Source organism: Sipha flava, unplaced genomic scaffold (assembly GCF_003268045.1).
Source record: "Sipha flava isolate LNK unplaced genomic scaffold, YSA_version1 111_pilon_pilon, whole genome shotgun sequence".
Taxonomy (NCBI): domain Eukaryota; kingdom Metazoa; phylum Arthropoda; class Insecta; order Hemiptera; family Aphididae; genus Sipha; species Sipha flava.
In genome coordinates, this window is record NW_020271729.1 from 585,311 (window position 1) to 609,143 (window position 23,833).

Genomic DNA, 23,833 nt, shown 5'->3' on the forward strand with positions numbered 1-23,833 from the left:
AAATCGTTTTCCACGCTGCATTTGTTTTCCCGTGTATTGACGGTTAGATCTAGACGCGAAAACTAAGTCCAGTTAATCAACTACAGCGGACGTCTAAAATACGCAATATATGTTAGATCATAGTGAAATAGTGAAAGAGAGTGTTAATTGCATCTCAAGTTTTTCACGACAGCTATTCAAAAGTTATACACAGCAGCCTACAGATATTTTCCTTCAGAATTTTCGGAAAATGGTCTGTTCAACAACTAGGATGACCGTTATTAGTCACTCATCAACTGAATATATTTTTCCGTCCTATACCCCGCCTCTCTCCTTTCTCCCAGTTCTATAAGAATGGTGGAACTAAATAAATATTTATACATTGGACTCTTTATATTATTTCTTCAATATTTCGTTCTTTTCTCATTTCAGTAATCCGTCAACGTATATAATAAATTCATAAACGACTGTGGTAATCATTTATCCTAAAACATTTTTGAACTGCTTGGTGTACTAATTACTTCATTTTTTCATCAATACAAAAGTGGATCCATTTTTTTATTTTTACTATTTTATATATAATTTATGCAAAATAGTAAAAAATAAAAAATATATATTATATATTTTTTTATTATTATATCATATATTGTTCAAACTTTATATCGAATACCATATATATTTAATAAAAATCTTTTTCTAGATATATTATACAAATCAAAATATCAAAATTCGATTATTTTTTTTTATGTAAAATGATAAAAACTATATGAATTTAAAGTACTCTTGGGAATTTTGAAAATCTCATGACTTCATTTGTAGAACCACGTATGAAAGTATATTGTTTTATTCATGAGACTAGACATAACTTGAAATCAGTAAAATGTTGACAACTCTTCACTATTTGACTATAGACTGACAAATAATATTTTGAAAGCGATCATAAAAATAACGAATTTGTATTTAATTCAAATAATATTCATGTATTGAAATATTATGCCGTTAAAATTAATAAAATATTACTAATTAGAGAATTTATAATTTTAATTGTTAATCGAAAAAGTTGTATAATAGTATTTCCAATTTATATAATATCCTCTATCTAGAAATACAAATTATTTTCCTATAAAATAATTTCAATAAGCGACGCTCGTACACGTCAGTAAACATTGCTTCATACAAATCATCTTATAAGAACCAAATTTGATGTAATTTTAAAGTAATAACGTATAATAAATAGCTTTAATGACATTCCATTGCGAAATTCCGATAATGGATAGACAAACAATTTGAAGTTAGAATAAATCATCTATAGCATAATGTTTAAACAATTTAACATTAACGTAAAATATGTATACACTGTACTGCGTTTGACTGTTTTTAATGTGTGTAAACATTCACTATACAATAGAAAAATTAAAGTATTTTTTATTAAATTATAGTGTACTATAATATACGAATATTTCAAATAGATCATCATTATAAATACCGTATCACTGAAAATATATATATATATATTCAATATATTCATTCGCTAATATAAATAGCTTGACCAAATGATTGATGAAACCCAGTTAATTTCAATTTTACCGATCGTTGAGATAAAAAGCAATCGAATTCGAAACTTGTTACCATAACAGAATTCTTATAATTTTCGAGATTCTAATTTGATTATAACATAGACGTTTCAATAATTATCTTTGATTTGCTACTTTAATTAAATCACATCAATATTATTTTCTTTTAATTCATATATAATTCAAATTTTCCGAAATTTAATAAACCTGAATCGATAAGAAATCTTGGTAAAACCTATATAACAAAACAATAACAATCTCTATGGCGGATGAAAGTTAAAATTATTCGTTGTTGTTATTACTAAATCCTAAAACTATAAATATAAATTATTTTCTAAATAGTCGTACTCATTAAGTTACAAACCTTCTACGCAGTAAAATCATTTATAATTTAATTGCTTTCTAGTTACATTGGACTCAAAGTGGATCATTTATTTTCGTAACGTATAAAAATTATTATATGCTTCTACTACCAACTATCCATATACCACCAAATTAATACTCTAATGTACATACATCAGTAATTATATTACAATTTTCTTTTTCCTTAATATTTTATTTAAACTTACGTAGCTCTCTGTTGAAACATTAATCAAAACACAAAAAAAGAACAAGGAGTGAGTAAATTTATATGAAGTTTTTCAAAAAAATCGTTAACTGATTTTTAAAAATCAACTTATAAACAATAAAATAATAAATAAATATTATATTTTTAACATCGTAGATGAATTATTAACTTATACATTTTGTATTACTGATACATAGTAATAATATAACGTGAATATGATATGTTTTTTTTTCAAATTTACGAAACATAATATTAACATATCATTATTAATATATCATTTATATTATGACTACATTATCATATTTTATTTTTTTTAAACTACATCTTATAATTATGTTTCTTTGTATTAAACAAGGTTATTTTAGCATATCAAAGCTTAATTATTTTACGACACTTAATAAAATATTTTTTAAATTAAAGTCTTAATGTTAAATACATAACATCTTTTTGTAAGTTGATAAATACAGAAAATAAATTTCATAAATTACACTTCTCATTTATGTGACATAAATAAACTCTCAAACATTTATACCAAAATTAATTTTTTCGACCGTTGGAAATATATTTCCCTTCCACTAATTCTAAAAACAAATTCATTTCTTCCGAATTATTCTTCCAAACGAATATCTGGGTCAATCTTGTTATTCAGACATTTTTTCTGCAGTAAAAATTTAACAAAAGGAAATTTAAAAGACATTGCAATTATTAAACATAAAGAATTGGCCAAATTACGGTTTAAAACTCAAATATATTTACCATCAAAATGTACACAACGTTATTAAAATAGTATTTTCACAACAATACTCTATCAGATTTCTTTAATTTAAAAACATATAACCGAACATTTCACGAACATTATTTCGTGAGTTACAATCGAAGTGATATATATGTATATTCCTAATTCCGATTCATAAACTATATATTATTAATGACGTATACACGCTTTGTACACATTTATACAAATATAAAACTATAATGCTTACTATATTTTACGTCCAACGTAGTTTTCGGTTGTTCATGTGTATAAATACATCACAGTACATTGAATGATTCATAATGGGTTGTGTTATTTTCTCATATCAGTCAAAAATGTGAATATTAATATATTCGTGCAACGTGCTTTGCGGAAATGGACACGTTTTTAATTTTTATTAATTAAAAGTCATTTATTAGTTTATTTAATGGCCAGAGTACCTACTATGGATCCTACTTATCCAAATGACGGTTTGGGATTCCAAAAATCGATTCGTGTCATTTGAAAAATATTATACGTTTTTCATACCTCGTGCCGAATAACCGTAACAGACAGTTGTGGTCTAGTCTGCGTTAAAAACCAATAGTGTTCATAAGACCGTTCGTCGGTAGGTCATGTTGCCGGTCGAAACTAGTATTAAAATAAATGGTAAAACATCACACCCCCGCGCGCGAACAATAATATTACTAACGATGTCGTGCGTCAAGGTTCGCACCCCAGAGCAAGAACGAATAATGAAAAAAAAATAAGAATAAAAAAAAAACTACCGCACATTCGAAACAACCAGACAACCAAAGCCAAAACCGCACAAATGACCGAGCCAAGTGAAAAAAAAAAAAAAAAAAAAAAAAACGGCACGAAAAAGATACACGCTCAACATCCTGCGTCTTATCGGCGTACACATGGCAGGCACACGCATCGTCGTGCATCAGACCTTGCGATCGCAAAACGCGCGAAATTTTCTACTCGCCCTGAACACTGTGCGTCTGTGTTTTATCCCTCGCAAAACCAATTTATTCCGTGGCATCGGATCGATACTTCCGATACGATTTAAGTGAACGTTTAATTTTTCGATGGCAATAAAATAAAACTTCTCTCGTTGTTTAATCCTTACGAATGTATGATACAGTAAAAGAAAAAAATATTTATCTTTTTTTCTTTTTTTTTTCAGAAGGTGCTGAATGATCAAATAGTGGACGCAAATTATCTTTTAACAGGACGGTTCTGTCAATGCATCGGATCAATGGCCTAAGGTTGTTAATTTATTTTTTTCCTAATTTTTATGGTATCGTTTACTATTCTATCGTACATTATAGTATGTGTTTAACTTTAAACTTTATTACAAACATGTATTCGTACGTTATATTTTTACACTTGGCAGACAAGTTTTAAATTACATTTTTTGAGTTAACTATTGTTTATTCGTTATTTTTTTTTTATTCCGGGTAACATTTACAAAAGTCTGGGTGTCGTGTAAGTTTTAAGCCGCCATCCGTACCACAGTTTAACTGAAACCATTTGTAATGTGTGATAAAACGTTGGTAAAAAAATAGAATATATGTATATATATATATGTATGTGTGTATGAATATAATGCATGACAACTTTTAATCCATACTACATATGAAAAGTGTCTACTGTAGTTTGTATAACTCAAAAATGGTTCATGAAAAAGAACATTTTTACTATTTTATAATAACAATAATACTAATTAGTTGTATTGCATCGGTTTAAAAGCACTAAAAAAACTAAATGTTTCTGATGAATTATATAGAATTGTTGTATCTCAGTATATATATAAATAGAATATCTTAGCGTGAATTTCATCTCTCACAGATATTAAATTAAAAATAGGCCATTTCCTTCATGATTATTAATCCGTAGTTGTACAAGAACCCTTACCTTATTTTCAGACAGAGATAGCTGACCGATGGTCGTCTTAATGCTCCTTCTCTTTTTTTTCAATCTTAGAGACCCTCCCCCACGTAACTCTATTCACCGTTTTCATCCTACTAATACTTATAATATATATATAATTATAATAATAGCATTATTAATTCCTTGAACCAGATGATGTGGTTGGTTAAAGAAAGCATCAATCATCAAAAATTATACTATTTGGTGTTTACTTTTTATCATTACCGCTATTATTATTAATATAATAATTTACTTTATTTGTATTAACTTTTGAAGCCGAAATATGTAGTCAATTGTTGTATTTATATATACCGTCCATTAATAAAGAATTTAAAGATTAATGATAAATAGTTTATTATAATATATATATTTATATTTATTTATAATATATATATATATATTATTTTTAATTCATCCGATGTGAATACAATGGATATACGCTTCATTTTGAAGTTAAGGAAAAAGAAAAATGTCGTTGTGAATATTAATTAATAAATATACTATAGATAGCATAAAATATAAACAATAATCATACAAAGAGTATTGTTAATTACTATAAAATACACTATTGATTCGATATGATTTATGAATCCTTACAAGTACCTAGAAAAGGTCCAAGCGAATTCATTAAAACGATCACGTTTAAAAAATGACAATCGATTACATGGAGAATAAAATAGTCCTGTTATACAAATATACTCGTATATATTATATTATATTAAATTATAAATTAATTTATTGATGGTTGTTACAATTTTCTACTATATTGTACATACTTTAATTTAAACTGAAACCAATTAAATTCCTATCGAAAATGTTAATGAAATTCTGAACATAGTCTAAATTATACAAAATGTACAATTTATTTTATCATAATTCGATACAAATTATTAAATCTTATTTTTCCTTACAATTTGATTGCTAGTTTGATTTTTGTAAACACTTTAACTAATTTTAGTTGTATTAAGTATTCTACGTAGTTTATTATTTATTTTATGTTAAAAATTATGACTGGCTTAAGACTAGTTTGTTGAAACGTAACAAATTATGCAATAACTATTTTATAAATAAATATGAATAAAATTTTTATGGACACTGAAAAATTAAAAATATTGAACGATAGATAGAGTAAATAATAAAAATAATAAAAATAAAAATATTATTGCTAATCATAACAGTTAAATCGTTAAAAGTATGTTTATTTGAAAATACAAAAAAAATTATTCAAATAACGAATTAATCATATAGTATTAAATCCATCAAACACATGAAATGTATTTATTTAGACATAAATACTCGTATTAATAATATTTTGTTCTTACTGAACTGAATTATTTGTCATCATTATTGTTAAAGTTGTAAAGCGGCAAATTATTTGTTTATCAAAAGACATCCGGAATTTAATGAGCTTTGTGGTTCCTTAGAAAGTTATTTAAAGTTTGATTATCATCCCGAAAAACCCTTATAATATTTAATATACTTTGAAATTTTGAATGACAATAATACAGTTCAAATGGTTTATATAAAATTGTTGTAATTTTTAATCGTTATTCGCTGTATACATTAATTTATTATGTATTTAAATAAAATAAAATCTATTTAGTTTTTATTATTTCACTAATTTTTATATAAAAATAACTAAATTATGCAATCAAAAATGATTACAGTTTTTCCTCATAAACGAAAAATGCTGCTTCCAAAATACTTAGTAAGTAAAAGTCAAATTAATTTTAAAATATTTCCGTTTCAAACGTAAATATAATTCATATTAAATATATTACTTTATTGACTATCCATTAACATGGGTAATTAATATGCTTTAAATAATGCTGCAAAAATATATTTTAATTTATAAAGATAAATTATTGCATAATTTAGAAACTCAAGTAAATATAATAAAATATTTTATTTTATTTATAACAATTTGATAATTTATAAACACTATTTACGCATCATGAACGTTTTAATACAAAAACTCGAAATCTATTTATTATCTTCTAGGATTTTTTGTTACATTTGTATAACATATTTTAAATTTTGATCATTTCAATAGAGGATTTAGTTTTTGTTGTAAGTAATTTTCATGAAATATTATACAACTTAAACCTGTGATTTATGTTATTTAAAATATAGTTTTCAAAACTGAAAATGTATATTTATTAGTTTGTTTCATGCATGCCCTAATTTTCAAATTCCTATCAATCAAGCAGAGGAAAAAAATGTATTTTTTATTCATCGTATAGTGTAAAACTTCGTTCATAAATATTTTAAATTCAACTTTTTTTTAAAAGGCATATTATACTCACACTAATTTTAAATAAATATATTTCTTTTTTAATTTAATATTTTTACAATACAATAAAATAATATTCTAAACTCAGAATGGTACAATTTTTAAAGTTTTACATTTATTACATTAGTATTATCAATTATCTAATATATTATGTTATCATTTATGCTACAGTGTTTATTATTGTAAAAACAAACTAAATATGTACGAAATCATAAGTATAACTTAATGTTCTTTAGAATAATTCAAATATCTCTCAAACGTGATTGTTAAATAAGTTGTTTATAAACATATAGGGAAGGTTCAGTATTTTAGTTTATAATACGAATTGAAGACATCTCTATTTCACGACCGTAAATGTATAATAACAATTTCAAGAGTAGAATTGTAGAACATAGAACCGGATTCAATTACTTGTTAACTTGTTAAGTAACCATGTTAACTTGAAAACCATGAAAACGCCATATTGACCCTTTAAACTCTAACTAACACTTGACTTCGTAAAAAATGCAAAAATATGCGAGAGAATGAAAAAAAAGTCGAAGAAATGAACGAGAAGTATACAAGTATATAGAGTGATTTTTTTAACAATGCCCTTTTTTTGTTTGAATTATGCATTTTTTTCAAATTCTAATTTATGGAAAATGTATGTGTACTTTGAGGCTATATTTTTAAATGCATAGCTTTTATTTGAGTATCCTGTAGCAGTATTGTAAAACTCATGTTTTTAAAATCAAATACTTGAAAATGGCAAATTTTTATTAAGATTATTTTCAAGAAATTCTTGATATAACATAGATAAATTTGGGACCAAAACTTTCGGAGTTATTTTAATGTATCTATAGAGGATTTAGAATAATTTCCTTAATTTATATAACAAAATTACTACAATATTAGGATAATACAATAAAATTTGTTATTTTATTTAATGTTATTAATTTCTGATTCGAAATAAAACGAATCTAATATAAATTCTACACTTATTAAAAAAAGAAAAATAATAATTTACTTATTATTTTACATTTTTCGTAATCAACCTTTATTTTAAATAATTTTGAAAATACTAGTCCAAATGTTAGTTAAAATGCATCAAAAGTTCCAAAAAAAATAATCAACAAATTATTTGCATAAAAAAAAAAAGTGATGATAGTTGAAAATGTAAAGTTAATATTTCTAGAGAATACTCCCCAATATGGGTACGTAAAATCTATGTACTACAAAATAATGTCTTTTAGTACACCATACGTATTCCATAAATCAAAGTTTGGAATGAACATAATTTAAGCATAAAAATGGGTTAGCATGGTAAAAAAAAATATCCTGTATATACATATACATTTAAATGTTTCTATCTAAAAGGGAAGAGAGAAAAATAAAATCTAAAAGTACCACCTTTTGCGTACACGCGGCGCAGAGTAATTTTTAAAATGGATAAACCAAACTGACGGCGCAGCTCGTTAACTGCAAGTTTTACATAGGCACGTCCACGCACGGTCGTCCTGCCGAGTCATCGATTTCTTTCAAAACCTATTTATTACTTCAATTTTGAACACTGTGACACCACCCTGGCCGGCACGGTCACTAACTTTTCACCGGACTAATAGTGACGTCACGAGCCATTTCTGCTTTATGTATGTACACTATACGTACGTATGCCTTATACAACATTGTTCGTTTAACAACAAATGTTGTTTTGGCGGGTGGTAAATTTACGTGGCATAAATCATACTACGAGTGCAGAGAAACAATGCAAAAGTGAGAACAGAAAAGGAACCTAGTCTTGAAAGTAGAGGCAGTAAAGTAAATTTAAGAGGAGTAAATTATTAATTAATTAAAGCGAAAAAATTTAAAAAGCTCGAGGAGTAGACCAAATAACCGGCACAGTGTATGGTATTGGTGGTAACGAAGTTTTGGATAATCGTAAATATTGTGTCTCTTATCCAGGTTTCAGTGTCCACCCCGACGATCACCCCTCCCCCCAACACACACACGCACACACGCACGTACCAACTATGTCAATCGATGAGAAGAGGTAGCGACCATTAAACACATCCACCTTATCTACAGACCCATTTAACAGAATTACACTCCTCTTGGGAGGACACAAAAGAAAATAAACTATGTACAAGGTTTTTATCCTGTTTTATTTTATTTTCTCTTCGGTGCAATGTGCCAGAGATGGGTTACCGAGCAAACGATGCGCTCATCGTAGGAGTCCTCAAAATAGATAAAATACAATTTACTACTAGCAATATCATAAATTAGATGATCTTTTATACGAGTAAATAGGGGAAAACAATAAAGGTAACAATAAAGTATGAATACACAACAAAACTGGTTGGATCTTAATTGGAATTTTTTTTACAAAAAAAAAAAATAAAGTAATATCGAATGACAAACAGAAATAAGATAGGTGAATGTTGCGTACAATTTTGAAATACATTGTGCGATGAAATTTTGTGGCATATCATTGATCTTACAGAAAAGCGAATATTTTAAAAACTGTTATATTGAACAAAAATTGTAGTTTGTGCTGTAAAAACGAGTCATTGCATTAGTTACCAATACGTAATAATTATAATTTTGGTTGAACCCGTGAACAAAAATAATAATAATTAAATGGTACTAAAAGTTTGAATAAATTCAATATATTTTGTGTCTTATATTATATAGACGACATAAATAAAAAAGTGGTAAAGTGGTAAAGATTTTCGAATCATCTGTTTTTAAGGCCCAAAACACATTTTATCATAACTATTGACTTATTTTTAATAATAAGTGAAATAAATACAACTACAGTTATTTAATTTCAGCAATAACGAATTATTTTGTCATTGATTTTAACGACAAAATTGTGTTTTTCGTAATGTTAAAAAATTGTTCTCACCGTGCTCTTAGTGTATAACGACAGATCAATTGATATTGAAAAAACACTCTTGGAATCATTATGAAGTTCACAAATCACATTTTCAAGAATATATGATTTATAAAAATACATATAACGGTATTAAACCTCAGGGCACAGATAAACTTCAGTATACTATATGAGTAAGAAGTAACGTGAAACAACTGCAATTTTGTTAAATATATCGTCATTGGTGTAAACGTGATATCATAAAAATTCAAGCAAATACTAAGAATAATGGAGGTGCTTAGAAATTAAATTGGATAAACTATGTCCACTATATGTGACGGTTATAAACTCCAGTCCCTAAAAGAGCAATTACGTTAGATGTAATAATAATAAAATTTAAGAGTTAAAAAAGGTTACAAGTTTAAAATAAATTTAACGCAGTTCATATCGTAAAAACAACATTTTGTTTGTTGGTGTATCTAAACTAATAGATAATAAAAACCAACAAAAAATTATTTCTGGTGAAATCTACCAAAGCAGATGGATATCGATATAAAATTAACGATTAATTTATTTTATTTATTTTATTATTTCATAGTTATTATGGTAATACCGTTGATCGTTTTATATTTTCATAAATGTTATTGCTGAGGACTTGAGCAGTGTTTTACAGTTTACAAATACTACAAAAGCAACATAATCGTGTCTATAATTAGTCTATAATTAGAATCTATAAAATTCGAGACATAAGCGTTTTGCGAGTAAAAAAAAAACGTACCCAATTGTAATTCCAATTAATCGAATTAAAATATATACGCTCATAACATTGTCGTATTGTGTTTCTATTGAAATTGTTATACATTCAATGCACAGTTGTCTTTATGAACTGTATGACTGATAAAAACGATCACATTGAATTGAGAATTATGAATATGATTGAAAGCCACACTTTGCGTTAATAGCTCTGGATAACCTCTACGGCGATCTTATAGTAAGCGTGACCTACGAACGTTAGAATAAATATTTAAATTAAACGGGTCTTGCAAACAGAAAAAGAAACCGTATGGACGAACGTTCAAATCGTTCCGTCGTATACACGTATTAATAAATGTGTCACTTTTATAGAATTATATATATTGCATATCACACACATATGCGAGTATTAACAACGGTGCGCGTATATCACCCTATTTCGTGTTTTATATTTTATTTAATTATTTCCAACTAATCCGCTTACACGTAGTCACTTTGCCGCAACTACTGCACAATTCCACGATTACTATTCATACGACTATGTGATCAGTATTTTTCAAGCACTGTATTTATTTTTTTTGCGATTTGCAAAGATGCATTTAGTCATACTTCTTCCCTCTCGTCAGGCCTGTGTTAAACAACAGTTTTCATTGAAAATTAATAATTTGCCTGCGATTAATCGTAATACGTAAAAAAGGTATGTAATAATGCAAAACCCAGTATGTTTTTAACAAAAATAAATATCAACATCTCGAGCAGTGATACAAATTAATTATCGTTTCGGCCTGCGATGCATCTTAGTTAAACGATATCTTACAGTACACGAATTTTGTAAATAAACTAACTGGACTCCTTGTTTGGAATTTCTATAGTCTGGGTGGAAAAAAATTCAGATTTTGTCCATTATATAGCTTCATAAAAAACTTTTACTACAAGTCCCGATACTTAATTTTCCCGGTAATTTTTCGAGTCATCTAAGTGCAGTGTACTTTTTCGTAGAAAATTTAATAAAAACGGACTTAAGAGCATTTCTTTCATTAACCACCTAAATTGATTTATTTAGTGTTATTTAGGGAGTGGGGTAGATCCCACTCCCTTTAACGTCAGACCAAACGATCCTGATAATGCATTCTGTATATTAATCCATTTAAAATTTCTCATAATATAACGTTTTGATATGTTTTTTTTACTTTTTGAAATGTAGTGTGTGTAAACTTCTCTACCAACAAGCAAATTATACAATACCTACTATATTTTAGGCTTCATACATCCTAATACATTACGAAACATTTGAGTAAACCTATGTATCAACTTACTGACGAATATAAAATATTATCATTTTAGTTACAAATTAATGCGCTTCGAAATTTTCAAACATACATTAAATAAACTGAATGTCGGTCATAAAATATAAATACAAATTTAAAACTTAGTATAATACAATGTAAAACTATTGTTTATTTATTTTATTTACCACTTTTTTCCTTATATTATCATAGTGCTTTCATAACAATAAAATAGTAAATTATAAAGACTCAAATTTTCAATTGTTTTATAGAATGTTATAAAAATAATTTACTAATTTAATAAAACACAATGTCCAGCTTTATCGCACTGCACAATGGTTGTCCAAGATTCAATGTATATGTATTCAATAATATAAAATCAATTCCAATTTTTTTTTTTTTTACTAATTTTATTAAATCATACTTCTAAATATTTAAAAATCGCTTTATTGATAAATAAATAATACATAAATAATAATAAATAATAAGTATTCGTACTATATTTGCTTTTTTGGCATTTGTCTATAAAATAAAGAATATCTTAAGTAATAAAAGAGGATTCATAACCTAAAGGGAGAACCATATTTTTTAAATTATACTTGGTATTATTTGAGAAATGTTCAAATATGTATATTTAAAAAACCCAATCATAAAAATAGAACACTGCAGTATTACGGTATGCCCATTCGAAAAATTTGAATTTAAATATGTTATGCAAATATTTTTGACAAAAGTAACTTTACATTTATAAAAATATGTATTTATTCTAAAATGTATAATATGCTAATGATTTTATTTAAAACATAATGCAAAATTATATACATTTTTTTTTAAATATAGAGAATGGCATTTTTATTGTAATCGTTATTTGTTGAACTTATGACTATTAGACCTTAGGCAATATGCACTGAATGATTAGTATCTAAAACAGTTAAATATATTTAGTATATTAAGTATATTTAATATTCATAAATAAAACTTTCGTAATTCATTGATTCAGATATGAGAACAAATCATGATTTAATATTATAGCTGTATCTTTCAGAACTCAAATTAATGTTTCTGTCATTTACTGCAATATGGACTTACATACATTATTTTTCTCATATAACTAATTTAAACGAGTATATCTATTATTGTCACTTGTAAGTCAAAGTCTGAAACATAGACGGTTTATGGAAAATAATTAAAACGATCTATGAGTTTCTGAAGAAAATGATTTGTTTCCATTCAACTTTATTCAGAGAAATTTATGGCCTACTTTATCATCTGACTGTAATTTGTTTTTAATTAAAATTATCCAATATTCAATGTATCATCCCTTCAATACAATATCTATTTAAGAGGATATTGACAAAAACATTTTTTGGACAATATCTTATCCTGTACTAGTGATTCTGACAGGATTACATGTCTAGGATATTATTTGAGGAGTAGAAGGGCTTTACATTTTTAAAAACAATATTAAAAACATTTCTATAAAAAATTCTTATATTATTAAATAGATATTACTATTATCATAAAAAGGTGGGTATAATGTAATATATCGAAAAAATTTAAGAATAAAAATTAAATTAAAAATATTTGTGTAATAAGAAAATATTGTATTTTTTGTTAAGTATATATGAGCGAAGAATGAATGAATATGTAATAAACATTTTAGAGGACTTAGACGTCATAGCTGTTTTGAAAAGTAAAAGGATGAGCTGGACAGGACATGTATGACGAAATCGAGAACAGGTCAAGTCACCTACTGGAAGCCGAAGAATAAAATACCGCTCGACTGTCCAAGATAAAAAAATACAAAGATGGATAGATAGTGTCCATAAAGATCTAAATATGTTGGAAATCTTAAACGATGAAGAACTAGTCACAGATAGAGTCAGATGGAGGGAAGTAGCGGTTGCAGTGGACCTGAATTGTCTATATTAAGCCAGAAAAAGACCAATATATTCGATTTTTTGAAATCGTCGTTTTCAAATACGATTTAATTATTTTTGGTGTGGAAAAAATAATTTAATTGTAAATTTTGTTACTGGTAATATTGATAGGATTAGTAATAGTTGAGTTATGTTTAAAAAATATTCATCCTCAATTTTTTAAAAGTTTCCATAATCAAAATAACGATTATTAATTTTTTTCTAAGGGTTTAAATATCTCAATATTTTAATTTTTAATTTTTCGAATTTCATGTGAATTTTCTTCAATAGAAAACAAATATTTTAACTTAACATCGTTATGGTATTCTCGAAAAAGAATATTAGAATGTTAGTAAAAAATAATATTTTTAAACATGAGAATTAATTTTTTTCAAGACTCTATCCCCAAATACCACCCACTTTAGGTTCGATGAGTATGCATTCTTTGCAAAGTACACCCTTATTTTCATGATCAGTACTTAAGTAATTTTAATTTAAAAATATTATCTTTAACAATTACTTAAATTAATATAAAGGGCGTTAAAGTTTTTGAAAATAAAATGTACAACATTAACAGTTATAATTTTTAACATACATTTTTTTTATTTTTGCGCCCTCCCAGGAATTTCGCCTGGGCATAGACATCTCTTGTCCCCTCTTGCTACAGCAGTGTATATGAATATATCTAACCATTGAGTATAAAAACTTCTACTATGATCATTTTTATCTTTTGCCATTAAAAAAATATAACTTTTATTTTAAACACACGTTTTAGTTAAATGTTAAAATTGCTCAACAAATTGTAACATTAAATTCTTTTCTGATTACATATTCTATGTTATACCATTTATTATCAATTATTTCAGAAGAACTAGGGTAAAAAGGTAGTTCTTGAAATTCCTGTTGGTACGGTTACTTTATGCATACCTAACACTTTTCCATTTTTTAGCCAAATTGGCTCGTATGTCGAACATAATACTGTACGATGGGGAGATCACGACATCAACTGTCAATTGTAACATGTAGAACAACAGTTTATACATTACCATCTTAACGCAAGTAACTTTTAATCCGAACAACATTAAATGCGTCGTGTGTGTCATCTCTGCCTGTTATTCTGACCATCATTTTTCAACGCTAAGGTCCAATAATCAGGTATATATATTTAATTTACAATATATTATATTTAAATAATAAACATCATTGTGTTGTTCATTTGATAACTACGTATTTTATAAGGTTAAGGATTCTTTGGATTTCCGTAGCAAGGCTATAAATATTAATCAGGAAACTTTAGAGTGACTATTATAAAAATAGTCTAGTTAGCTATATCGTAGAGATTCCACTAGATAACTCTATCGACAAACATCCGTTAATCTTAACGAATACAGAATAGTCACATTACACTGTAATGAAGCCGTTTTATTCTTAAAAGCTTAAAAACTTAAAGTTAAAGTTATAAGTGTATTGTTGACGTTAACTTTTTTTTAAAAAAATTAAGGAAGGAGTAAATATTTCACTTTGAGTAAGTTTTTGTAACATTATACAATAACGATAAGACGGTTTACAACAGCAAACCAAACTCTACTAAAAGTTTAGGTAACACAAAATGCATGATGTTAATTATACATTTCAAATAAGATTAAGAGCGGTTAGCTTCATATGGATCTCATTGGCAAAAAAATAAGATTTCAGTTGACATACAAAATATAGCAAGTAAAATTTTTTTATTTATTATTATAATGTATGGAAACAAATATGATTCAGAACCATTCTAAATAATTTTTAAATTCAATTACTCATAAGTAGTATATTATAACTAAAATTGGTCGAATTTATTAAGTTTTAGGCTATTGGAAGAAGGATAGATCCCTCTACATTCCTAGAATCTGCCACTTACCAATATGATTCACTTTGCTAAATACGTTGAATAAATTTTCATTAATAAATATTGTACGTTTAATCTGACTAACACTTGCTTCCCATACAGATTATTTTTATAATTATAAAACCTTACTATATTAACTAGAAGACATTTTCAGAACAATTCATATTTAATTGTTTCGAGATAATTGATGATTTTAAGTCTTCAAGCAATTTCCAATTGATTGGTATTACAAGCGACCTCCGGTTCGATAAAAACTCATATGTGCGTCTATCGTCATACGTCCAAGAAAGAAATACATTAGAACACATCGCATTATTAAAGTATTTCACAGTTCTTTGGCTTGAATGAAACTACGATATGATACATCGGTAAATTGATGTAATACTATTAAACATCACTAAAGACCGGATTTATATGCATTTTAAATTATAAAATATGCACACAAAAATGCACTAAAAGAAGTCAAATTTGCAAGAAAAAAATGCAAAAAATGCAAAATAAAATTTCAATTTTAACTAAATTTTATATTTGATTTTAATTTTGCAGTGATAATTATTTATTAATTTTATTAAAATTTTCAAAAGCAAAAAGTTAGATGCAAATATGCAGTATGGAAAGGTAATTTGTTAAATTATAGAAATTATAGAAATAACAAATTGAAAAAAAAAATATTCAAATAAATGTTTGTAAGAACATATAAGATGCAAATATTTGATCACCCATTTATAAATAATAATAGTTTATACTTACGAGCTATATTAGAATACCAGAAAAATAAAAAAATCGCTTATTTTAAAATTTTGGTTGAAATAATATATCTTCAATAAACACTGTTTACGAATTAACTGCTAAATAATATATCAAAATGAAAAGAAGATAACATACAAATGCATGCAATAATAATAATTCATGAAAAATATCAAAATACAAATTTCTCCAAACGTGTTTAAAAAAAAGCAATACTTGTGTATTCATATGGGAATGCTCAGCGTTGATGGTTTAACTTAGCTACAATACAACATCACGTATAAACAAAATACGATAGTCACTTTTAAGATTTAACTTAAATGGTTACACAAAATAAGGTAAATTTTCTGGTCAAAAGCACTCGATTTCTATGTAAATATTTACAATATTATTTTACAGCTCTTTGGCTCTCTGTACTTTCAAGAAAAAATATCAAAGATAAAATTATTATATTTGTAAAATATCTCAGGGTAAAGGTAATGAATAATAATTATTTTAAAATCCTTGATTATTTTAATTAAACTGGCTTATGTTGGTTTAGTTGATTAAGTTCAACCTTAATTCAACATCAAAATATATCTATAGATATATTAAATAAGACCTATTGAATTAAATAATAATATTTTTTTTCTTAAATATAGCAATCTGTAGTAATGACGATAGTAATAATAGTTTAAAATTACAAAAATAATATTTTTATTGAGCAGCTAAAATAATTCATATACTTAATCATTATATTATAAATAATAACTTCGACTGTATTTTGAAATTTACCCGAATAATTAACTATTTAATAATAATTAAAATAGAGTAATGTAAGTACTGCATTTTTAGTTATTGTTATAATTATATACTTGGGCTAATAATAATCGTAATAATCAACAAATCATAATATGCCATTATAATATATTCCAAAATATATATAAAATAAATGTAACTGTTTATTTAAAACACTTATCATAATAAATCAAATCATACTTTAATTAAAATGTTTTAATTTTTAAATTTAAAACTCTAAGCTCGTGGACATAAAAGTAGTGATGACGTACAAACATAAATCATCAAATCAATTCATGTGGTCAAATGTTATCTAGATTGCAATTTATTACTGTTGTATGTTTTTATAGCTAAATGAACTGGCCATAATATTTCGTTTTTTTTCTTAAGCCTACAATACACAACACGCTTTATATATATTTTGGCTTTAATTTGTTTAGTTGAATTTTTTCTATTGTGATTCATTATTGTTCTAATATAATACTATAATATAGTATATGATATTAAATTGAATTGATAAGAAATGAAACAAATTAATTATTATAAATCAGTAACAGTATCATTGTAAATCAAACAGTTTAATTCAAATTTTAACGGTTCCATATTGTAATATTATATAAGTTAAAAGCAAAATTGTCAAATTTTCAAAAAATTTAAAAAATTATAACCCTGCTTTAAAATCTTAGCGAATATTGTTGAATTTTATTAAAAAAAAAAAAAAAAAAAACTATAAAATTATACGTATCAAATATGTATTTAAAATCAAATTCATAAATCAGCTAGTCCCAAGTGTTCAAATAACATATGATTCAATAGTATCAAATATATAGAAAATATGTTTTACATGTAAATGTATTTTACGATACCACGTTGGTAATTAATAAATTCAAAAAAATAAAAACATTATAATCAGAATGAGCAGTTTGATTTCTGTAATTTCAAAAAATATCTTATATTAATATGTATTATAATTATGATATGAATCACGTCACGTTATACGTTTGTGCACTTCAAAATGTCTAAACTACGACGTCAGCCTTGTTACGGAGGACGAGTAGATGTTTGTATACATCAAAAATACACCATATGCGATAATGCATATATTATTATGTGCGCGTGTATTAACTCACATTAAACGAATCGAATTCATACGCGTCCAACGTGCGAAATGGATATTGCGTTCGCGTGCGCGTAATTTCTAATGGATTCGTGAGGAATGAACATTTCTCCAACGATTATAAATCGCACAGTACGAGCTTGTGTACTACCACGTCAAAATCAACGATTCTTTAACGAGGAGCCCGATTCTTTGGGAGGTTCGACCGCAATGATCGTTTCACAGACGCAGGAATGATTGACAAAATTGGCCGACATGTCGTTTACGATTTGCATACCAATAAAATTTGGGTGTAAGGTCGTTTCCCGTTTCGGCAGTCGGCCGGCCGGTGATCTTTTTGCTGGCAGTAAATACGACGCACAGCGTTAGCATGCACCGGCAATCGACAGACGAATCGCAGAAATCGCGATCGATTTATGACGATCGTTGTTCGACGGTTTCCCGCTGAGATATAACTATGTACAGCTCCAATGAACTTCTGGCTCTTTCTAAAGTTAAACGAACCAATGAAATGACATCGCAATAAAGATTTGGATGACATTTCAAGTAATACTGACGTCGGCGTTAGTCTAATGTACGCAGACTTCCAGGGATACTTCCAAAAATGGGAATACAGTTATAATCAAAGCGCAGGTATAAAGAAGAGTATTGTGAGAACATGGGTGTAGAAATGCATTTAAGTAAATCAAAAATTAATTATTGAAAATGAAAAATGCTCATTGTTTCATCACTAAAACTCATAATATAGTAACTACAACGACGAATATGTACGCAAAGCGTAGGCTCGATATTGGGCGGCTTTTGAAAAATTCTGTTACAGAATCAAAAGGATACATTCTGGTATTAAATACTAAATCTCGTGAGTCCGACAGCTATAAGTAGTGCAGCGACACAGCCTAAATAATTAGACGTCTAAACCGGTCGAAATATGTTAAAAACTCACTTACGCCAGGATCATTATAAAGTTTGAAGCCCGCAGGATTCAAATCGAAATGGTGGTTAATTAGTTGGCGGCAGTGACGGTGGCAACAGTTTAAAACAAACAAACGATAAAAATGCGCAAAAGTTGTGTTTTTCGTGTAATTTAGTAGTGACATTCTTGCGGTGGACAAACAGGACGGGACATTTGCATATCAATTTGCGCTATACGAATAAATCGCTTTTTTCCTTGTTTCTAATCTTACGACAGGAAACACGATTTGAATATCGTTGGCCGTTACAGCTTTTAAGAAACTACAATGACTACAGAATAGATAAATCATAAAAAAAAAAAATTACGAGCCAGAAATTTCACATTGTAATTATGAATAATTTAAACTTACTGATAATACCACAAATTGTATTCTAACGTAGTTACTACTATGACTACACAACAAATTCTGGAACGCTACCAACAAGATGTATAAAAAAAAAAAAAAAAAAAAAAACAGAAATTTTAACTATTACACAAGTATGTGTTGTACTACTTACAGTAAGTTGAAGTTTTATTAATACACTACTCGTATGATGGAACACGGGTTCAAACAGAAAATGTATTCTAATACTCTAAAAATTATCATTTATGTATTTTAAGTTAAAAAAAAAAAAATAGATGAAACACATATTCATTTTTTGAACCATACCAATGATATTCAATTATATCAATAACGTTAAATACTCTCATTTCAAAATTATGACAGATAAGGGTACTATTTTAAATTGTAAATAACAATGCTATTAATAATAGTAACATAAATTTATACGATATTTCAAGTTTTTGTTTGAAAAACTGTAAACTAGCAAAAATAATTATCTTAAAATAAAATCGTTCTATGTTAATTTTATTTCAATAATTCATAATCGATGAGCAAACAAATTATTAATGAATTAATGTTTTTTTTTTTTTAAAAAAAACCCGTGCATGGTATAAAATCTAATACTATCAATCAATTTTTCTTCATTATGGTTCGAATAATTCATATAATATTAACAATATAAAAAAAAGAATGGATGAATCAATAAAATAAAAAAATTAACTTGAACCTATATGGTTGCGATCTGTATATTTTTAATTTAAATATTTTCAAAAATAAGAGCATAAATAATATATGAAAAAATAACATCAATGCATATCCAACAATGTATTTTACGCTCATTTTCTCATCCTCAGCGTTGATGTGTAGATGTTCAATCATGATTTACCGCGGCTCTGTATAGTCTTTCCAATACAAATATATATTATGTAAAATGGTGATTCAGCCGTCTAGGCGCCTTGAAATACACTAGACGCTTTTAGCCGACCACTGCAGTCGTCTTTTTAGTTTTTATTAATTTATTTTATTTTTATTTTCTATGGTTGAACGAATATTTTTTGGCACAAACAACTGTTATACGGTTCATAAATTGTACCTGATAGATATACGAGAAGTATTGGAAACATAAGTTTTTTGGCTTTTAACAGAAAAATACAACGTATCGGAACACAATAATTCTTTTCGGACATAATTTCTTTAATAAATAATTAAATTATCTTTAAAAGCCAATAAAAAAAAAAATTCATTAGGAGTGAATTCATCTTAATGTTATCGTTATTGTCGTATTACACGTGAACATTGCGATTAAAATGTGCGTGGCCGTCCATCGTTAGAGCACCGCACGTACTGCGCGATATGACTGTACGATATATGTGCATCGATCGCTATCGACTGATCTCTAGAGCAGTATTTCTCAAACTATGGTACGCGTACCCCTTGGGGGTACTAAAGATTTTTAAGGGGAACGAGTCTGTCCCATAATCATTTAAATTTAAATAATTTATGTAGAAAATGGATATTCAAGTTTAATTCATGTTAAAAGTAAATATAGAAACAAATTAAATGTTGAAGACGATTTAAGATTGTATTTAACTAAATTATAACCCTATATTGATCAACTGTGCCAACAAAAACGAGCTCACCCTTCTCACTAATTTCATTAAAAGGAAGCTCTTTTTAACATTTTTCGTGTGTTAGTTTTCAATTAAATAAAAATGTATGTACGTTTTTAGACTTTTTAATATTTATTTTAATTTACTTACTAAGAAGGGGTACCCAAAAAGGTTTATTGATTAGAAGGGATACAGTGTTTATAAACGTTTCAGAATCCCTGCCCTAGAGGAATACAGACCACCGATCGAATGAAAAATAAATTGTTCATCGCAATAAAATGCGATGAAACCGGGTTTCATGATTTCGGCATAACGTTTGTTGTTCAAGCAACATTGTACAAATTAGTTGTCGAACAAGATTGGAATTTCGGATGTGGCTGAACGTCGATTGGTCAACTATATGGCAACGGGCATCTCGTCTACACGTCATCGGAAACAAAATGATTTTTAACGATTTTCGACCACACCATGCGCGAATAAAATCAAATCGTCGTGTCGAACCATCATCGCCGACCGGGTCGTCCGGAAATACGTTCATTCCGGCTGGTCACGACCGCATCATTCCCCATCCCCTCCTAAAACCCTTCTGATGTGCCGCACGCACGGAAACCGCGCCAGGAACAGCCGCGTCACGAGGGTCCTTCTCTGCCCAGTTGATTGCGGTCTAGGCAAAAAATAATCAGTCTGATTATCTAGGCACGGGCAAGGTCCATGAAATATTAGATAACGACTTAAATAATGTTTTTAAAATATTCTCCATGTCTGAGACACATGTTAGAAGAAGTTTGAAAACCAGTGACTAAAACAGTTTTACATACCTATAGGATATGAAAATCAAAATGTACACGTAAAAATAATATTTATAAACAAATCATTTTTTATACAAGAAAACTGAAAAACTGAGAAGATATATGAGAAAAATAACGATCATGTTTTTGCTACATACAATTCGATGAAAAGAAGTCTACGGGAAAATTTCACATTTTAAAAAATATCAAAATATAGCTTAATAAGTAATTTTTTTTTTTTTTTTTTTTTTTAATAAGTGTATTTTCCAAATACGTATAGAATATCCAATATTCTATAGACTTTATGATAACCGAATATTGAACGTAACGCACATACATAAGCACTCGAATATTCAAAATAATATTTAAGTGTCGATTAATAATTAATTAATTTCATACCTGTAAAGAAATATGCGTAAGTTCAACACATGTGATTCGATCGCAGTCGGATTTGGTACTTGGAGTCAGCTGCAATACATTGCTGGTTGTTGTACCGTGTGTTTACAATTTCATACGTTTTTGCTCTTTTCCCGAAAATTTAACCGGCAATTCGATGCCTTTTCATGTTTAAATGAAAATTCTCCTACCCGATATTATTGTGTTTAATGATTACATATTTGATAATTATGCCAAAATATACCAATTTGTTGGACCGGTAAGCCTTCAACGGAAATTAAAACCACTAATGAACCAGAATTATTCCAACGATATTCCAATTAGTAGTTATAAATTTCACATCCTTCTAATCATATAGTTATTGGTGTATAATTTTACTACTAAAGTGAAACTTATTCAACAATTAACAGTATTAAAAAATAATCATTTAAAAAAAACATCATAGAGAACACACTAAGACTTACAATGCTAATTTTGACAAAATTATATATATTATAATCTTATTGTATATTATTATAATTATTTAATTTGGGCCACGTCCAGCTATTTCTAAAATAAATAAATAAAATTAGAACAAAATTAAATATCTGCACAAGAATATTTAATAGTATGGTCCCAAAATGTTATACTTTAAATTTGTAATTTTTAGTTTTTTTTTTTTTTTTATCTATAACATTACCAAATATATCAAAGTACAAGTAATTGAAAATTATTAAAATATGATAACAACATCTTAATTCCATAGAACTCAATCGTATTTTTTTCGGTTTTTTTTTTTTTATTATTATTCTTGCCTAAATCTTAAGGACAATATGGCTTAAATATGGCGTTTTTTTTATCATATAAACAGGTAAGACGGGTAATCGAATTGGAACACGGAATTTTACTATATCAGTAGTATAGTGCTTGTATAAATAACATATGTAAACGTTGTTGTAAACCCATATGTAAACGGAGTTGATTCCTGCCACAGTAGCTGTAAAATTAATTAAGGATAATGTTCTATACTTAATCAAGTAAATTTGCTATGACTCCTATTTTTAGTAAAATCTGAAATAATTTTAGTCCATGTAATGCCAGACCCTCGTTTCTTTTCCTACTTAAACAAAATATAATAGTGTGTATGTATATATTGTATAAGATATTATATTAAGATAATGGAAATTTATTTAATTTTTCCATTTCACTATTCTAATTAATTTCAAATATTTCAGTATTACCTATATTCAATACGAGTACAAAGTCTTTGGTGTCTTACAACAATATTTTGAATTTCTTTTAACCATAATATCCCTTATTAATCGATATTAAAACATCTTAT

The 23,833-nt window shown here is 27.1% G+C and overlaps 1 protein-coding gene across 6 annotated transcripts in view; it reads left to right on the forward strand.

Moving 5' to 3' along the window:
- LOC112688636 (somatostatin receptor type 5-like) overlaps positions 1-23,833 on the forward strand; it is a 256,452-nt gene that overhangs the window by 117,595 nt on the left and 115,024 nt on the right. For 5 of the 6 annotated variants that reach the window (XM_025561939.1, XM_025561930.1, XM_025561963.1 and 2 more), the window contains one exon: positions 4,047-4,128. The gene's annotated coding sequence lies outside the window, so the exon portion shown is untranslated. The remainder of the gene's footprint in view (positions 1-4,046; positions 4,129-23,833) is intronic. The other variant, XM_025561955.1, reaches the window with a different exon arrangement.